Below are 6000 nucleotides of genomic sequence, written 5' to 3'. Positions count from 1 at the left end.
TAGTGTGGCAGTTACAGCTTCCTAGATCAGTTTTTTCTGGGAAAGGCTCAATATTTATCAGCACCCCCTCGTAAGTGTGGCATTCCCAGAAGCAGTCCCTGCTGCTTGCATGGTGACAAAACTTGCACAAGCAGGACTGCCCCGCGGCACTAGGCCAGCAGGGCTTTACACTCCTTCCAGGAGTGTCCAACAGGATCTTCCCCTATGATACTAAAACTGGAGTTTGTTTTTGTTTGAGGCAAATGTGCCATCCTGGCAGGCAATGTGCATTTTCCATTTAACACCCTATTTTTTCTTCTGTATGATTGGAACAAACCCCAAAAGCTCCCAGTAGGGTTATATGGCATCATGCCCAGTGGTGGGATTCAAATAAATTAACAACAGGTTCTATGTCCTAATGATAGATAGATAGATAGATAGATAGATAGATAGATAGATAGATAGATAGATAGATAGATAGATAGATAGATAGATAGATAGATAGATAGATAGATAGATAGATAGATAGATAGATAGATAGATAGATAGATAGATAGATAGATAAATAAATAAATAAATAAATGTCCAGGACATTTTAAAAAAAGGTACCACATAAGCAACAGTCTTATATAGTACCTTTAACTTGAAAAAAATCATAGTAAAATGAGGACGGTTGGGTGTTTGACTGAAGCGGTCTCACCCCAAAACTTTTTCCCTCTGTGTCCTGCCCTCATGCCTTGTCAATCACCCCCCCCCCTCTGCCTCGAGGCCATGAGCTCTCCTCCAGTGACTCAAGGACTCATCCTCCCCCCCTTTCCCCCATTGATGCCTCTGCTCTTTCCAGGGCTTTATCTCTCTCACCCACACCCCACCTCAGAAGGCTCAGTGTGGCGCAAGAAGGGAGGCAGCTAATTGCGCCCCCCTCCCCCCACTCGTCACTGATCACCTGGCCCCTCCTCCTTCATTCATCTCAGGCCAGCAAACGGTTCTAAGAACCAATAGTACATTTAGGAATCGGTTCTATAGAATAGGTGCGAACCTGCTGAATCCCACCTCTGATCATGCCTAACTCTATGGCGTCCGTGAGGAAGGCATGGGAGCGATGCAAGCTCTGTGAACAATAACTTTCATCATGTGCGCTATCAAGTCAATTCAAATATATGGTGACCCTTTCCAACGCTTTCCAAGTAGAAAATACTCGGAAGTGATTCATCATTCCATTCTTTTGGGGGGAGGGGGAGGGGGAGGCTGGGACTGTGCAACTTGACCAAGGCCACACAGGCTGGCTCTACAGGAAGCACAGTGGGGAGCTGAACTCCCAATTTGTGGCTTTGTAGCTAGATACTAAAACCACTGAGATATCAACATACACAAAGCCAATCATCATCATCATCATCATCATCATCATCATCATTATCATCATCATCATCATCCCATGTTGCATGCTGCAGTTGCAGTGAACAGCATGGTTGGGTAGTGTAAAAGTTAGGGCCAGATCTATGTGTCATAATAATGTGTATTAAGGAGCTTCCAAATTAGCACTGGGCAGCACACACATGTCCCCTTGTGCCAATTAATATATAGAAAAATAGACTCTGATACTGCTGATGCATGGGAGGGGACAGGGAGGCTGAAACAGCAGCCATTTTAATCCAGAGGTGGGAGGGTGATGGTGACTGCTGGTTGACAGGGGACGGATTAAAAGTGATGTGCAGATCTAGGCATTCAGCTGCTGTTGAATAGCTTCATTCTTTTAAAAACAAAAATCAAGACTTCTCTTTCTCACACATTTCTTTTTCTACCTGTGGTAGCCCAGCATTTGTTTGCTGGTCTGCTCCCACCCACCCCATTTTCTGATTTCTTGAATCCTAGCTGAGGCTAGAACTGTAGCTAGAAAGAGACTACAGACCCTCAAGTGCTTGTTCAGGAGTTTCCTTTCGAGCAAGACTGTGGTGCTGGGCAGCTTCTGCTATTGATATTTATACGGTATCTTAGAATGGTTGATTGTCTTATAGTTTTAATTTTAGCAAGAAAAATAGGATTTATGAGAAAACCCAGAAGGATGGGCATGAAAGGGATGTGTGAGAACTGAAAGATAATGTAGAAAACACTGGCCAGAAAGATAAGGGATTAACCCTTCCCTATCACCATGCATGATGTGGGGGGATGTCATTCTGTGTACTGCCCCAACAGTGAACTGGTGTAGAGGTAATGGCCATAAAAATGCCAGTTTGTTGAACATTAACTGCTAATTTCTGATGCCTTAGTCTCTACATTAGAATACACTGGCCTTCAGCTGTTTCACACAACTAGTGGGAGGTTTTGGAGTTTTTTGACAAATGTTCCCCTAATGTACTTCTGCAATGTTCTTTTGCAAACTGAGTCAGAATTACTGGCTACTTCAGGAATCTTCTACACAGTTACCTGACAATTAGTCGCACTGATCCCAGTGAGATACTGTATAGCTCTTGATTGGCATGTATAGAATTGGGCTGTAGAAAGCGGAATAGAGAGCCAGTTAGTATCCACTTCAAATTTCAACTGTGCCACTAGGTAACCTAAGGCAAATCAACGTCTCTCAAATTCAGCTTTGGCTTGGCTGCAATTTTAGGCATCCTTCAGTCTCGAGAGACTATGGTAATGTGCTCTGTATGGAGGACATGGAACAGTGTCTAGTGTGGCTAAGAAGGCCAATTCGAGAGTGACAGTCCCTTCCACACTGAAGACTGCAATATGAATATAATAATACACATTTAACTTACAGGTTGTTTGTAGAGATTATTAAACTAAAAGTAATGTATGTAGCATATAAATGTGTGGTGCAGGAAATAAAGGATATAATGATAACCAAGGGAACTCTGTTTTGTCACAGTAGTTTAAAGTCAAATGGAAGGAAGCCTGCTTTCCTGTCAAACATTTCCACATCTCAGTAGCTTTGAGGCTATAACTGATCTTTAGCACTGAAATGACAATAACGATTTGCAAGAGAATGAAATATTTCTTAGTAATCATATCTCTGGATAAATACCTCCAAATCTAAGGGCAGGATCTCGCTGACCACCAGCAAAGTTTACTTCTTTGCTAGTGGTCATTCTACATCACTTTTGGTTTTTTAAATTCTTTATTGAAACAAGATGAAAATGACAACAAAATAGTACAGATCTATCACTAGAAATGCTTAATCTGATATTGTTCCTTCACATAATTGTAATCTGCATCAAATTCGAATATAGCACAAAAGATTGACATGGGAGGCTGGTGGAAAATAAGCCATGTCATAAACAAACAAACAAAAGGAGTCCCTTTGCAGAATTGGATACCATGGAATCACAGAAAGACAACCAAAGCGGATCTGTCCTGGGAACTGTAGAAACCCTGCATCCCTCTGAAAATGGATGGAAAGAAAGTGAAGACAAAGTTGTCCTGTACTTAACTGCTGTCAAGATGATACCCACCAGCTGGGCTGAATTCTGGGCTTTATTGATTTAGTACTGTGAGTAACTAAGCATGGCTCCAGGCACACTGTTAACTGCACCTCTTTCTAATGTTCTCTTTCCTGGTTCTTTAATGACACCAGTAATTCTTGTCAAGTTGTCTAGTTCACAAGAGTGTATCCACATGACAGGTTAAAGTGTGTGTGACTAGCAGATGTATGCTTCCAGCACATATAGAATATTTCAAGATTCTACAAATTCACCTCCTAGGCTTCTTAACGGAAGAATGATTGTGGAGTCAATGCATGGAATACAAAAATATACTTTTCTTTATTATACTTCCCCCTTTTTGGACACATCAAATCTGACCTTATCTGCACATTTGTACAAGAATGGAAATGTAAGGAATCTGGGTAATCCATCTCATACAGGTTTATCAGTACCTGGATTTAGTAATATTTATGTTTTCCATTTCCCAGAGTGAATTTTTAAATTTTTTGTATATTGTATTTTGTAATTGCATATTGTATACAATCTTTGCATTGATGCATATTTATTGATGCCTTAATGTTATCTGTTAATTGATGTAAGATGCCTCCTTATTCATTGTTCATAATGTTTAAATATTGTCTTAATGATGTTAACCACTGTTGTATACTCATTGTTCTCAACTTTAAAAATTGTCTTTTATTGTTGTAAGCTGCCTTAGGTCCTTTTCAATGAGAGACGCGGAGTAGCAATACTTTAAATAAATAAATAAATAAATAAATAAATAAATAAATAAATAAATAAATAATAAACAAACAAACAAACAAACAAACAAACAAACAGACTATTAAGGAATAAAACAGGACACAACACATATAAATAACCACATGCTTTTGGACTACAGTTCCTGTAATCCTTCACAAATAGTTATGCTAGCTAGGCTCATGGGAATATTAGTTTAGCAACATTTGGAGGATCACAGTTATCCACTCCTCTTTTAGATAAATATAAAGCCCTAATCCTGACCTGGGACCAACCAGTGGATTCAAATATAGGTTGGCTTTACAGGCAGGCACAATGAGGTAGAGGAAAGTTAAATTGACATTTATTTATTTTACTTATGTATTACATTTTAATGCTAGCTTTATTGAGGTGAAGGGCTTCAAGGCGACTAGACCAGTTTGGAGAATGGATAAGGCAACACATTTCTGAACACCTCCTGAAACCAAGAAAACCTGCAATGCAGGAAATGGGAGATAAAACTTCTCTTGCGTATTTTTCACTTCTACATGCTGGGAGATTTTATGTGGTACAATATTCAAAAATGACATTCTTCATCCGTGGAAGTTTGAGCTACATTTCCACCTTATTCTCAGGCACACACAGACCCACCCTCTAAAAAACCTCTAAAAAATAGGGCCTTCTCGGCGGTCGCTCCTCGCCTGTGGAATAATTTACCTCCTGGTATTTGCGGAGCTCCCTCGCTGGGCACTTTTAAGAATCTACTAAAGACCTGGATGTTTCGGCAGGCCTTCTCACCAGATTACTTCTGATTTTCTTATCTTTTATTGTTTTTTACTTTTACCTGTTTTGTAATTTGTTGTTTTATTTTTATTGTATTCTTTCCCTGTTGTAAGCCGCCTAGAGTAGTCCTTTGCGACTAGATAGGCGGGATATAAAATAAATAAATAAATAAATAAATAATTATAGCTAAATAGAATCCCCAACAAAATACTGGTTTTCAGAAGAAAGCTTGAGTGCAGAAAGGCACTCCTTGTCCTCTTTGTGCCTGCCTTCTGTGTGAAATACTGTAAACTGTTGGGACTACCATCACCACCACATCTGCTTTGCTCCAGCAAATCTCATCTTCAATACTAAAACATGAGTATACTGCCATCTGTAGTACAATGCTGATATTGCTATCTTAGTTTCTGACATTTCCTGCAGTCATTTGGTAATACTGTAATCACAATTTGGGTTTCATTCTTGTAGCATCTGCTATTATTTTAAGGCAACTCTTAACAATAGATCTTGGAGCAGAAGGTTCTCTTGAATTCTGTCCCTCTTGAGCCAACCATAATATATCTTTTGATCCATCTGATCGCCGTCTAGTCATTTAGTCGTGTCCGACTCTTCGTGACCCCATGGACCAGAGCATGTCAGGCCCTCCTATCTTCCACTGCCTCCTGTAGTTGTGTCAAATTCATCCTGGTTGCTTCGATGACACTGTCCAGCCATCTCATCCTCTGTCGTCCCCTTCTCCTCTTGCCTTCACACTTTCCCAACATCAAAGTATTTTCCAAGCAATTTTCTCTTCTCATGAGATGGCCAAAGTATTGGAGCCTCAGCTTCAGGATCTGTCCTTCCAGTGAGCACTCTGGTTTGATTTCCTTTAGAATTGATAGGTTCTCCTTGCAGTCCAGGGGACTCTCAAGAGCCTCCTCCAGCACCACAATTCAAAGTCACCAATTCTTCAGCAGTCTGCTTTCTTTATGGTCCAGCTCTCACTTCCATACATCACGATAGGAAAAACCATAGTTTTGACTATTCGGACTTTTGTTGGCAAGGTGATGTCTCTGCTTTTTAGGATGCTGTCAAT

This window comes from Pogona vitticeps, chromosome 4, assembly GCF_051106095.1.
Source record: "Pogona vitticeps strain Pit_001003342236 chromosome 4, PviZW2.1, whole genome shotgun sequence".
Lineage (NCBI taxonomy): Eukaryota > Metazoa > Chordata > Lepidosauria > Squamata > Agamidae > Pogona > Pogona vitticeps.
This window is presented reverse-complemented; position numbering follows the sequence as displayed.